This window comes from Stylophora pistillata, chromosome 5 (assembly GCF_964205215.1).
Source record: "Stylophora pistillata chromosome 5, jaStyPist1.2, whole genome shotgun sequence".
NCBI lineage: Eukaryota > Metazoa > Cnidaria > Anthozoa > Scleractinia > Pocilloporidae > Stylophora > Stylophora pistillata.
Window position 1 is genome coordinate 15,904,983 of NC_142523.1, and position 13,718 is coordinate 15,918,700.

The 13,718-nt window shown below is 37.2% G+C and overlaps 1 protein-coding gene and 1 pseudogene across 2 annotated transcripts in view; both read left to right on the forward strand.

Annotated features, from left to right (window-relative positions):
- The window catches only part of LOC148730518 (uncharacterized), a 52,448-nt gene that overhangs the window by 26,282 nt on the left and 12,448 nt on the right, over window positions 1–13,718 (forward strand). The gene's annotated exons all lie outside the window — the stretch shown is intronic.
- On the forward strand, window positions 8,622–12,597 carry LOC148730520 (uncharacterized; annotated as a pseudogene). Its single transcript, XR_016001480.1, has 3 exons — window positions 8,622–9,822; window positions 9,956–10,070; window positions 10,249–12,597. The product of XR_016001480.1 is annotated as an uncharacterized LOC148730520 (transcript).

Consider the following 13,718-nt stretch of genomic DNA (forward strand, 5'->3'; position numbering starts at 1 on the left):
AACTTTTTCGGTTCGCAAAAACTTTGAAAACCGGCCAAAACATCAAAGACGCCGTAGTGCTTGGTTGGGGCAGGCAGATTTCGGAAAACTCGGGCTAAACAATAGCTATCACAGCGGTAACTGTCATCGCTTGTCAGTAAACAGCAAACGACTCGACTGGTCGCGGAACTGACCAGGCATATGGCGCTCGAAGTAATCTTCGCTGACGTCGATTTCTCGCTCTCATCATAGCGGCAGTCAAAACAGTTAAACAGGCGTTAACCCATCTTTCATAGATCATACGAAAGACAAAAAAGTGCTTGGGATTTAACTGAATAAGAAGAATAAGCATCACCGTGATCTTTATTAACAATGCTTCAACGGGACGCATTTTTTTTAACGTTTGTTTTCCTTTTTCAGCTCACTGCTCTCTCCCCATAACACGTCGATAAACGTGTGTCTGGTTTATCAAAGTGTCATTACTAACATTTTTTCACCTAGTGCGATCCTGATAGTTAAAACCAAAAGTTTGCTTTCCGGTTGCGGTTTCAAATTTTCTGGGTTTTTTTTGCCGGCAAAGTTGAAAACTTTGCCCAAGTGCGACCCATACCTAAATTATTGTTTAGGTTGGTAAAGTTCATTTTAGGACAAATAGAACGAAAGATAAACCTAGTTCGGTGATTAAAACCTCTGCTTGCTACAATACTACTCTATTTTGCTGTTGATAAGTTTTCAACTTCCCTGCACTCTTACTAAATTTTCTTCAGTTGACTGTATGTAATATTCAAAATGAGTTACAGTCAAACTTACCAAATGAAATTTAGAGGGGTGTTTTTGTCGTTAATCACTGAAACCACACTGAGTATCTATAGAAACACTTGGTGCTTACTTTGTGTAAGAAGGAACCGCTCGAGATGACAATTGCCTCGAGTAGAGGTATGGATCTTAAATAATTTACAAGTATTTTTTAAGACGCTTAAAAATGAATCGTATTTTTTTCCTCTTCCTCACTATTTAATCTCTATTGATTATTTGACTAATTACAGAAATTACCTTGAAACTGGCATTTTCGTTTACCAATAAAATGAATTGCAGAGAAAAGATGTGAACTCTGCAACAGCATTGCGTATCGTTCCCCTCATAAGGATATCTGCTGCTCGTTCAAAACTATAGTAAGAGTACACTGTGACTTCGACAGACTTCTTGCCTGTTCAAGGCGGATTGAGAGCAATTCCGCTAGTCTCGGTTTTTCCGGGCCAAAAGACGAAGTTGACCTAGTTCTTAGCCGAGCAGCCATATTCTCTCCTCCTGCTGACATACATTCCATGACAATTTGTCCCTCGCTTGGTGCAAAGCTTGGTTTGGGGTGAACGAGAGGCTCTAGTTCGGAGGCGCAGAGTTCCTTCTGATATATCAAACCATGCTCAATGATATATCGCCATATGATGCATTGATTGGCTTTGAACTTCTATTAGAAGTAGTCATTCACTTCTTAAATTCAATATCTTAGAAGGAAGGATTTAAGGAGATAGGCACAACGTGGGTTTCAATTTCTTTTTTCTGATTAAATCTAGATGTCAATCTTTTCCCGATGGGCGTGAACATTCTGGTCTGACCAGACAACAGGCTTATGCAGGCTTATGTTAAATTTTGATTACGCATCAGCCACCGGCTTCGTAATATTTCGCCATATAATGCATTGATGGCTTTGGACCCGACCATATTTGAGGGGGATAGATCATCACTACTTGGCTACCTTCTTGGACAAGAATACTAAATAACTAACTAGTTGAGTTGATTTTTCAAAGCCACCGTTTCCAAAATGGAAGTATTTCATGTAGGTATACCGACTCGCACTCGAATCTGCTGTGTCAGCTGGTGCAAGGATTACTCGAAGCGTTTCTTGAGTTCCGAGATACGCAGAAATGGTTTTATTTCCAGATGTGAGCTTTTTTTGGACCGCTGCCGGGAAAAGGTGGGTGTGAAAAATGCCGGAACGTGCTACTTGGGTCGTAGTCTTACCACCGGCACGAGTAACTTAACAAGGCACAGTAGTCTCTGGAGAAGAAGTAGTATCAATATAAAGCTGTTGAACTTTGGCTTTTACAAACATTTCAGCGAAAGTTGTGGTTTTCCAGCTTTGACCCTTATAAAACTTCCTTTAAATAAACAAATATTCAAATACTAAACTTTTCTTTGTCGCACATCTGCAGTGATGTATGATGGGCTATGCCCTTTGCAGATCTTTTTTTGTCCTAAAATGAGCTTTATCCCCCGAAGTACCATGAAACATTCAATTATGATAAATTAAATTATGATCGGAGTTAGATAATTGTTTTCTCCTGTTTCGTAAATGTAACACACGACCTTTGTTCCTGTAGCCACGTGCTTCATAGTCCAATGTTTAATTTTTTCGTTTTATTTCAGTAGACCTCATTTTGAATTAATTAGCGTTATTCTGAACGCGAGAAACATGTTTCTGAACAAGCAACATTCCGCTTACATTTGGTACACGATTCGGTTGTAGATTTATAATTAAAGAAAGATCTCTTACGCGAAGTATTTCAACGAAACGGGAATAGAGAAACCCCGAGATACGCTTTGTAAACAATCGTTATCAGGATGTGTTGACTATATGCCAAGTTCTATTGCTATTGAGGGAGCAATGCAACAATTTTAGGACTGCAATCCCCTTTTGTGATACAGCAATAAGGACGGTAAGATGATATTATGTTAAAAAAGCTGTAGATTGGATGTAAAATGTGAAACAATTGAGTTTGTGTGTGAATGTGAACATTTTCGAACAACTGACGGCACCGTCAAATCAGCTCATTTTATCCAACTTTAAAATTTGATTAAATCGCACTGACACCTTTCCCCAACAAATCCTTTGGAGATCGAAAAGGACCACACTTCGCCTTCCAAAAGCCAGCTTTTCAGTCGATTATTTTGTATAGCACATAGTTAAATAACGGGCTACTTTTGACCTATTTTTAATCTTGTTAGAACAGGGTCGGTTAAATTAAATTAGATTGAGTAAATAAACGATCAAGAATTGCTCAAATTGCTGTCAAATTATGTATTGATGTTGTTTTTTCAAGATTTGGTAGTTTTTATCGGTTCGAGTGTCTTCAATTCGTGGCGAGACGCTCCGAGATTCGTCTGAAATTTTGAGCTTCAAAAGCGGCATTTGGTCGAACTTCAGTTATTATCGATTTTCTCGAAAATAAATCGATATTCAGCCAAACGAAGTATGCAGTGCTTTGTTTCACCGTAAGGCCTACCTAACTTGAGAATATGAGTCGAACCGATGTTTTGGCTGTTGCCACCAAATGTTTGACCGTTGGTAACATTCGCTCTTAAGTCTTTTTGGCATGAGTTCTGATCTATTGATAGTTTATTCTCGACTGTCATTCGGTCAATTTTCGTGAAATTTGGATATATAATGAACCTCAAATGGACAAAAGGATGGCCCGGATTTTCAATTTTTTCCTTATTTCTTGAGATATAGCCTCTACTTTGAAAACTTCGCTCAAAAGCGCTACTTTGAAGTTAAAAGGATATCTAAAAAATAACGAAGTGTTGAAATAAAAATTTCAGACACGTTTTTACAGATCAACATGTGTGGGTCACGTTCCGATGGCTTATACTATTTGCGAAACGAAACGAAACGAAACGAAATTGTACTATTTTGCGAAACGAAACGAAACGAAATTTTGCGAAATGGCGTTTTTTCGCCTTTATTTAGCAAATATGTCCTCTTCGTCCGGAACGAAATGTGTCCACTAATAAAATGATCAATATTTCTAAGAGTCTGGTCACCTCTCTTTTATTAACCATAATAGAACTCGTTACGCAAAGTAGTAATTTTGACAGAAGTACTATTTTGCGAAATGGCGTTTTTTCACCTTTATTTAGCAAATATGTCCTCTTCGTCCGAAACAAAACGTGTCCACTAATGAAATGGTCAATATTTCTAAGAGCCTGGTCACCTCTCATTTTATTGACCATAATAGAACTCGTTTCGCAAAGTATTAATTTTGCCAGAATTACTATTTTGCGAAATGGCGTTTTTTTCACATTTATTTAGCAAATATGTCCTCTTCGTCCGAAACAAAATGTGTCCACTAATAAAATGATCAATATTTCTCAGAGCTTGGTCACCTCTGACATTCCCGCAACAGGAAACAATTATACAACCAGGCTAGTAAAATCCCAAATCGCATTCTCTCAAGAAGCACAGGGCCACAAAAAGCAACAGATTTCACCAAATTAATTGCCAAGCTTTAAACTTCTGATTTTGCAAAAGATGTTTCATTTGATCTGCGCCATGGAAAAGACACCACAGCAAACACGATTGCAGCAAAAGAGTTGCATATTGAATGGTTAAAGACATTTTGTTCTGGAACCAATCCCAAATCGCAATGATTTCCCAAGTATTCTTTAATGAATTCTTGTGCCAGATGATGCTTTGTGACGGTTTGTTATTTTGCTCACCTCGATTTACATTGACCATACTACATAGGCTTGGGAAAGAAATTTTTGAGCGGAAATTGTTGTGGCCAAACAAAAAACCGTTAAACCAAGTCATATGGATCGGCTTGCCAGTCAGGCAAGTGGGTTGTTGGTCAACTATAAAATCGAGTTGCGGCAACCATGAATAGAACAGAACAAAATACAAGGAATACAGAGCAGAATAGAAAAGAGAATTATAGCAACAATAAAGAGTAAACTCCGAGCCAATAAAGAGCAATTGAGAACAAGAACAAGTAGTTGTCTTTCATTTTGTTTCGGGCGAAGAGGACATATTTGCTAAATGTAGGTGAAAAAACGCCATTTCGCAAAATAGTAATTCTGGCAAAATTACTACTTTGCGAAACGAGTTCTATTATGGTCAATAAAATGAGAGGTGACCAGGCTCTTAGAAATATTGATAATTTTATTAGTGGACACATTTTGTTTCGGACGAAGAGGACATATTTGCTAAATAAAGGTGAAAAAACGCCATTTCGCAAAATAGTACTTCTGGCAAAATTACTACTTTGCGAAACGAGTTCTATTATGGTCAATAAAATGAGAGGTGACCAGGCTCTTAGAAATATTGATAATTTTATTAGTGGAAACATTTTGTTCCGGACGAAGAGGACATATTTGCTAAATAAAGGTGAAAAAACGCCATTTCGCAAAATAGTAATTCTGTCAAAATTACTACTTTGCGAAACGAGTTCTATTATGGTCAATAAAATGAGAGGTGACCAGGCTCTTAGAAATGTTGATCATTTTATTAGTGGACACATTTTGTTTCGGACGGAGAGGACACATTTTCCAAATAAGGGCGAAAAGACGCCATTTCGCAAAATTTCGTTTCGTTTCGTTTCGCAAAATAGTACAATTTCGTTTCGTTTCGTTTCGTTTCGTTTCAAACAAACATATGTTGTAATATGTCTCCGCATGAAAGAATAAGCTCCAACTCTGTTCAATCATAAAATTAGATTAAATATCCGAAATCAGTGTTTATTGAGCTTGAAGAAAATGTTTATTTTTACAGGGATAGCGCGTATAATATCTCGGTTTGAATGAAAACGCTGACTTCCTTCTTTTATTTATAGTGGCCTTCAAAGTAACTTGCGCGCATTTAAGTTGATCAGCTAAGACGTAGATAAGACTGTTTTTCATTATTTCGAGTTACAAAAAATGAGGCAAGTTCTTTTAATTAAGTTCAACAAAATTTAGAACGCACAAAGGCTACGTGCGTTATGTATATTATTCCCTTCCTGTAATTACTGCTTGTTTCACTTCTATATTTAGCTACGAAAGCACCTGCCTTATTCCAACCTAATAAAGGCAAAAAAGTTTTAGAAAGTAACAGTTGCTTACCACTTTTAGCAGTTGGCTCTCTCTCTAGAGCTGAACATGTCATGCTGGACTTTGAACCTAATATCTCAGTTTGAATGAAAACGCTGATTAAAGTAATAATTTGGATATATCAACAAAGTTGAAATGGTAAATTGGCCACCGTAACAATTGGCCACCGTAGCTGATTAAAGTAACTTGCGCGCATTTACGTTAATCAGCCATGACGTAGATAAAATTATTTTTCATCATCTTGAGTTACAAAAAATGAGGCAAGTTCTATTAATTAAGTTAAAAGAAAGAACGGAGAACGCACTAGGGCTACGTGCGCTTTGTATATTATTCCCTTCCTGTAATTTCATTTTTGTATTTAGATACAAAAGCACCTGCCTCATTTCAACCAAATAAAGGTAAAACATTTTAGAAAACAACAATTGTTTTCAACTTTTAGCAGTTAACTATCTCTAGAGATAAAGATGTTATGTTGGATTTCGCACCCAAATGTTGGTTGAAAAAAAAAAACCATATATTGAAGAATCACTCTTTATCATGAACGTGACTTTATTTTTTATAACCGATTTATCCTGAGGCGTGCAGTAAATGATTTATAACGCTGATTCACTTTAAATGTCAATGCTTTGGGTCGCAGAAACAAATGTGTGCAGTAGTCTTCTTATAATTGTTAAATAAGGGCGCACAATCTTAATGTCAAGTCGCTAAACTAAAAACGTTAGTCTCAGTCGCTGCATATCACATAGGTGATATATTATAATTAGATGTGTTTTAAAAAGCGAGGCCTCTTTTTCACGGTACTTCCCTTCAGTTTTGCGTCTGTTCTTTTGGTAGGATGGCTTCATTGATGGGCTGTTGTGGAGGAAGGTGACGCAATTGTTATTATCTTATCGGTTACACCGTAAACTCAATATTTTTCAGTCCTGGTTCAGGCATTAACTTTCACCTACTTTTGAGTGCAATGAAGATCTTTTTTCCGAGGGCACAGGAGTACTGGAAAATAATTCTAGCCTGTATGTCTTAGGTAAAGTGTTCAAAATCGTTGCCAACGATAATCCGAGTTCTCTTAATCAATCAATCAATCAATCAATCAATCAATCAATCAATCCTTTATTTAAACACGTGACACCTAGGAGTACAGAAGTTCTCGTTAAAACGTGTAAGTGTATGTACAATTAGAAAGAAAACATAATTTCTGTAAGAATACAAATAATAAGTAGATCTATTAAATAACTAAAAACAGGATCGAAGATCATAGACAAGAGCTATCAACAAAAATTTACAATATTAACAATATTAACAATAACAATATTTACAATCACTACCGCTAAGCCATGTGGGCTTTAAGAGAACGCTTGAATGAAACAATATCTTGAGATTCTCTGAGTTTAGGATGTAGCGCATTCCAAAGTTTACTAGCTAAAAATGAAAATGGCCGATGTAAAAACTCAAGATTAAAAGGAGGTAAATCTAGCCTTGTACTGAGCCCATGTAAACTATACGGTACATTTCTAAAATTAAAAAATCACTCATATAAAGAGCCCCCATATTATACAAGCACTTATATAACATAACTAACGATTGGAATTGCCTACGATTCTCCAAGGACTTAATGTCGGCCAACTTGAGGTGGAGTCGTATGACACAGACTTCGAGAAGCATAATATAGTTCTTAATATAAAGTAATTAGTTGTCTCTATTTTAGTAGTCTCCACGTTACCTACTCCCAGTAAAAGGGGACTACAGTACTCAAGATGAGGGAGAGCATAGGCCTTGTATAAACTAACAAACACGTCCTTAGGAATAAACTTACGTATTCTCCGCAAAGCCGAAGCCTTTGCGCATCCCTTATTCAGCTGTTGCTTTATATGCGCTTTAAATGTTAATTTGCTATCTAGGACCACCCCTAGGAATTTGAACGTATCCTTTGTATGGACATTAGAATCATTAAGATGGAAATCATACTGGTATGAAGACGGGCCAATAGCGATAGCTTGCGTTTTGGCGGCATTAATCTGTAAAGAATTCATTGAGAACCATCTCGATAGAACGCTCAGATCAGAGTTAATTATACACAGCAAGACTGTTGGTGAGGCATCAGAGGCGTAATGAGTAGTGTCGTCGGCGTATAGCCTCAAGCACGTATTAGTAATAAAATCATTAAGATCATTAACATACAAATTAAATAAGAGTGGACCCAACAGGGACCCCTGTGGTACACCAGTTTTAACGGTTCTCCACGAAGAATATACACCATCAAGTTTGACTCTTTGTCTCCGTCCAATAAGGTAAGCGGTCATAATTTCCAGCGCATCATGGGTAAAACCATATGCCTTTAATTTAGCTAGGAGAAGCGGGTGACAAACAGAGTCAAAAGCTTTACTTAAGTCGATAGCCGATAGTCGATTAAGAGATATTTGATCCTTTTTAAGGAGAGCAACGATAAAGGTGACACTTGCTAAGCTGTCAATCCTCATGCATCGTCATTATTTCTCTCTTAGCCAGCGAGTCACTACAAGTTACGTGAAACAGATCCCGCATAAGACACACACTAACCTTCAAGATATTCATACTTGACAAAATCATTTTTTACGTTCAATTTCTTACTCTTGCGGCTAAGGTCGGGAAAACGAAAGCAAGATCGACACCATAGAAATTATAGCAAACCTATTAAAAGAATTGCACTAAGAAAGATACTATCTCCGCTACAGAGAAAACTGTCTTTAAAGATTGTTACATAACAATAAAATAAACAGAGAGTTTGGGGAAGAAAAGGCTTACCCAAGGTACCGCCACTAAGAAAGCTACGGTTCCTGGAACAGGTTATCTAACCACTAATTCAAAGTTGTCGTTAAGAAGAGGTTTCTTTTATACGCAAAGTGTAATGATACACAAATTACAGTGAAGCCTAGAAGCATTTACAAAAGGGTCTTTAAATGTGGGGTCACGTCGACGGTTGACGGTTAAAAATAAGCCCTTTTGACGGTTGACGGTAAAATTTTTAGGTTATTTCACGGTTAACGATTTTTTTCTTTTTTTGGAATGCCGGTTATAAAACGAATAAAACGCGAAAATTTGCATGTAATTTTTCATAATGACACGTTTCTTAAGGACTGTTAATTTCTAACACCTTTTATTAATAAATGACTAACGTTTTACGAAACCGGAAGTGTTTCCACACCCGAAGTCAGTTCAGTCGCTAACCAGTTTTACTCGCGACTAGAAGTTAAAGGACAAACATGAATGTATTTTTGTAAAATATCAAAACTTCTACCATTTTAACATGTCGTTTACACTCTGGCAAGTTCTTTACAGTTTCCTATAGAATTGCTTAACTCAAAAGCGAGGGATCAGATCAGATTTCGGTTGAATGGTGAAATATAGTAGCATACAACTCCGGCTCAAAATGATCTTTAGAATTCCCGAATCTTCAAGAACTTGTTTCCACGTACTAGTAATAATGGTTTCTTTCTAACACGTGCTTCTTATTGTGCGTAAGTGTTTTAGAATTCTGATAACATATTGGGCATGAGAAAAATACTAGAAACAAAAGTCGTCACAGATAAAGGAATGGCTTATATCAACGTTGAGGGTCACAAGTTTTCCTACCTCAACGTCACCAGTATTGGTTTGGATTATGTTATGGATGACAGTGATTGTGGATTTGCCTGTGTCAATATTCCATCATATTTCTCTTTTAACCTGGCCGCATTTCATGATATGAATGGCAAAGTTCTGTGCTAATTGCTTCCATCGGATATCTACAAGAACTCAGACAAGCTTATCCCTTATCAGAGTCACCATCATTATAGTATCGCAGTAAGTAGCAAAAAAAATTGTTCACTCTGTTTCAAAACTAAAGTTTCAAATGAAAAAGCAATGGAATTACACACGATTTCGTGCGTATGGAGTGGGGTTGATTGCAGAAATAAGGAGAGAGGTCATTTGAGCGTAAAACTCATCAAGGATTTTGGGTATTAGCGGCCGGGGAAGGTCAACTAAGGGATACCGACTCTATTTGTAAAGACGGCTCATACTAATATTTATTATGACTGTCCAGCTTATTCCACACCACCCGCGTTTGTTTCTCGTTGCTATATGTTTTCTTTAGTCTCCATGTATCAGTTGGCCTTGTGAGAACCATGGGAAATGCGCTCCACAATACGAGAAGAACAGTTACGTGTGTGTTTGCGCGAAAGGATACACTGGGAAACATTGTGAAACGGGTAAGACACAATTAAGTTCACATTTACAAGACTGCTTCAAACTTAACCGACGGTATAATTCTCTTCGTCAACAGGAGACTGCCCCAAATCTTAGTTGTTTACCGCTATCCTGCTGTCATCGTATATTTCCAAATTCTCCTGTTAATTTACCCAAAGGTTAATTTCATTTTTCCTTCAGATATTGACGAGTGCAGTACTTCCATTCGGCCTTGTGGCGTTAATGCAGACTGCCACAACACTAACGGCTCCTACAGCTGTTCCTGTAAAAGCGGATTTATTGGCAATGGAAAAACATGTACAGGTAAACCCTATTTGTTGTTAATCTGTTTGTCATAACAATGTGAAATGCGCTGCACAATACGAGAAAACGTAAAGTTACGTGTGCCTTTGCGAGAAAGAATACGCATGGGAACATTGTGTGACTGGTGAGACACAATTTAATGCACGTTTCATTAACTGCTTCAAACTTAGCTAGTAAGTAAGTGAGTTTATTTTAACAGGGTAGCCCATTCAGCAACGAGGCTGGTATCCGTAGGGGCCCTGGGTAATAAAGATATGTACAATTTAAAAATTTAAAATTAGGGTAAAAATTATAAAAACTCTGAACATTTAAAAGGGCTAAAATATAAAAATAGATAAAATGTTTATAGATTTCTAGAGGATAAAAATTACAAATAAAAATGTTTAATCATCAAACTTTTAAAATTACTCAAGGAGGGGGCACTCTTGATATAAGCGGGTAATGCGTTAAAATAAATTGTTCCTGCATACTTTAAAGTTCTCTTGGGGCAGGTCGTTTCTTCTTCGAGTCGCATGATTATGAAAAGCACTATTCCTTGCTAAAAACTGAGTAAGATATTTTGGAACCAAATTATTTAAGCACTTAAAAACTAAAATACATTTATGCAGTTTCCTTCTACAGGCTAAACTTAACCAGTTAAGCACGTGGAGAGTGTCTTTTGAAGTTTTCCTTCGAAGAATAATTCGAGCCGTACGGTTTTGTAAGCGCTGACGCTCTTTGCAACATCCGTTCTGAGATTTCACCCTAGGCGACATCGGCATAGTCAAATCGCGGCTGCCCGAATGAAGTATATACCTTTTTAGAGGCTTCCAGTATGAGACATGATTGTAAACGAGTCAGAAGCCCAAGCTGACTACTGACCTTGCTGCTCACATACTCGATGTGATCTTTCCAAGAAAGTGTTTCGTCCAATACCACACCCAAAAAGTTAAATTTTGCTACCCTTTCTTAGACCTTTCCGTGTAGGGAATACAAAAATTAGGCGATTTGGCAAGATTTTGTCGACTTACTCTGATTTAAGATAAGCTTGTTACTTTCCATCCATTCCGCTACTCGATTTAAATCATCCTGTACTACCTTATCTATCTCCAAAGTGCAAGGACTCGTAGAGTATACCACAGTGTCATCCGCATACATAGTACCAAAACAGTTTTTTGAGCACTGGGGCAGGTCATTTAGGTATAAACAAAAAGAAGAGGCCCTAGAATTGAGCCCTGCGGAACACTGAATTGGATAGCTTGGCTGGAGAACAAGTCCTTTCTAAAATGTACCCTTTGTGTTCGTGTCGTAAGATAAAAAGATAAAAAGTAGAAAAAAAAGAAGAGAGTTCTAACTATACACGAGTTTACACAAAGCAGTGGAAAGAGTGTGTAGTAGCTAAAGGAGCCAAGCTTTCGAGTTGGCTACTACGAGCATCCCGCTAGAAAGAAATTATAGGAGAGAGATTATCGCTCTTTAGCCGCTGTTTTATCAGAAATTGATTCGGGTCACGTTGATACAATGGAAGCGTAAGTTTTTGTTTGAACAGCTACGAACTATGTAGTAAAAAATCGACCGATAAACTTTTTCCCATGCGCAAGGTATATTGCGGCATCCTTGATGGTCTCGAAATTTCGAAATATTAGCTATGAAGCGCCAAGAAATAACTCGTCTAAGCCTTTTCAGGTTTGTTTAATTGTGTTAAGTGTACCTCTAACTATTTTTAATACAAAAGAGCGCTGAAACAGCTACCTCAAATCAGCACGAGATTGAAATTGTATGCTTGAGCATTAAATATCATCGTGAAAGGCTGAAGTAATTAAACACCTACATTGCTTAATTATTAGTTGTGATCTATAAGAACGAACCAGCAATGATAATCGGCTAAAAACTGAACCTTTTCTTCTGCGATGATGAGCAGTTACAAATGGGTCGCTTAAGGAGCGATACACAACTGAATTTATGTCTACAGTTGCTGCCGGAGTTCCCGTGATCTTGCCTTTCCCGACAAATCCTCCAAGGAGCTCGAGGAGAAAAGTGGCAGCTCAATAAGGTTTGGATTTTGCTCAAACAAAGCATGACTTGACCCAGGGGTTTCCTCATGTTTTTCATCGCTTATTCCATCGTTCCAAAGAGCAACAGTTCGGTTAAAAAACATTTCCATCGCGCTGACAACGACTTATCTCTCTTGAGAAGGTAAATTTTCAGACGTCGTAAGTTGTTTATTCAGTAAGTCTACAATTGAGTACGAAAACAGCTTCTACATACATAAATACAACTGATAAGACTTAAATGAGTAATTTCCTGGCGATTTATGGCTAATTTTGTAATATGTCGAGACCATCACGATGACGATTTCATAATAGACCTTACACAAAGAGAGAAGTTTATCGGTATATTTCATAACATATTTCATGGCAATTCCGACAAAAACTTACACCTACCTTGTATTAGAATTATATTAATCCATTTATGATAATACTGGGGCAAAAAACGGAGGTCAATGGTATGAGCTGTCACACAAGCAAATGTAAAGAACTCTGTATGACTAAAAAAGGTGTTATACCTAAATTCCCGCTTGTATGTCGCATAGAACAGCAGCATGACAGTTTCACTCTATTAGGTGTAACATTACAAAACGACTGTAAGTTATCATCTCATGTTAAGGGAAAGCTTTGGGAAGCTAACAAGCGTTTGTACAAGGATACACGCAGGTAGAGATAGGTCATCTGTTTAAGGCTATTGTTTTGGCAAAGATCACTTACGCACTTCCAGTATATGGAGCCAGCCAGGCAGATCTAAACACCATACAATGCTTCTTAAAAAAGGTTCAATAAACGACGTTACACTTCTGAGTTAATTAATATCGATGACCTTTTAGAGAAATGCGATCACAGGTTGATCACCAAAATTAAGAACAATGTTAACCATCCATTATATGCCCTTTTCTGCAAAGGCAAAGAGTCATCCAAGAAGTTAAGATCACAAACAAGCCAATTACCACGGATAAATACAGAACGTTTTAAGAATTGCTTTTTTAATAGAATAAGGTTTAAATACAACTTGGCTAAGTAACATTATATATCTTATGTTTTATTTGATTTTATATAATTATTGGAAATGATCTATATACCTTTACTCTCTGTAACGTTTGTTATGTATTTTAACGAGCGAAATAAAGATATTTCATTCATATCATTCATTCCAAAAAGTGATATCCGCTCTCAAACATCGTTTTCATGGACGTCGAAACTACCTTTCGCCGTACATCTCTTTCTCGCGGGCTGCAATGTTTCCCTTGTGGCGATCCCAGAAATCTTTGCGCAAAAGCAAGGATCCGATTACTGGAAACTCATTCATTAAAAAAA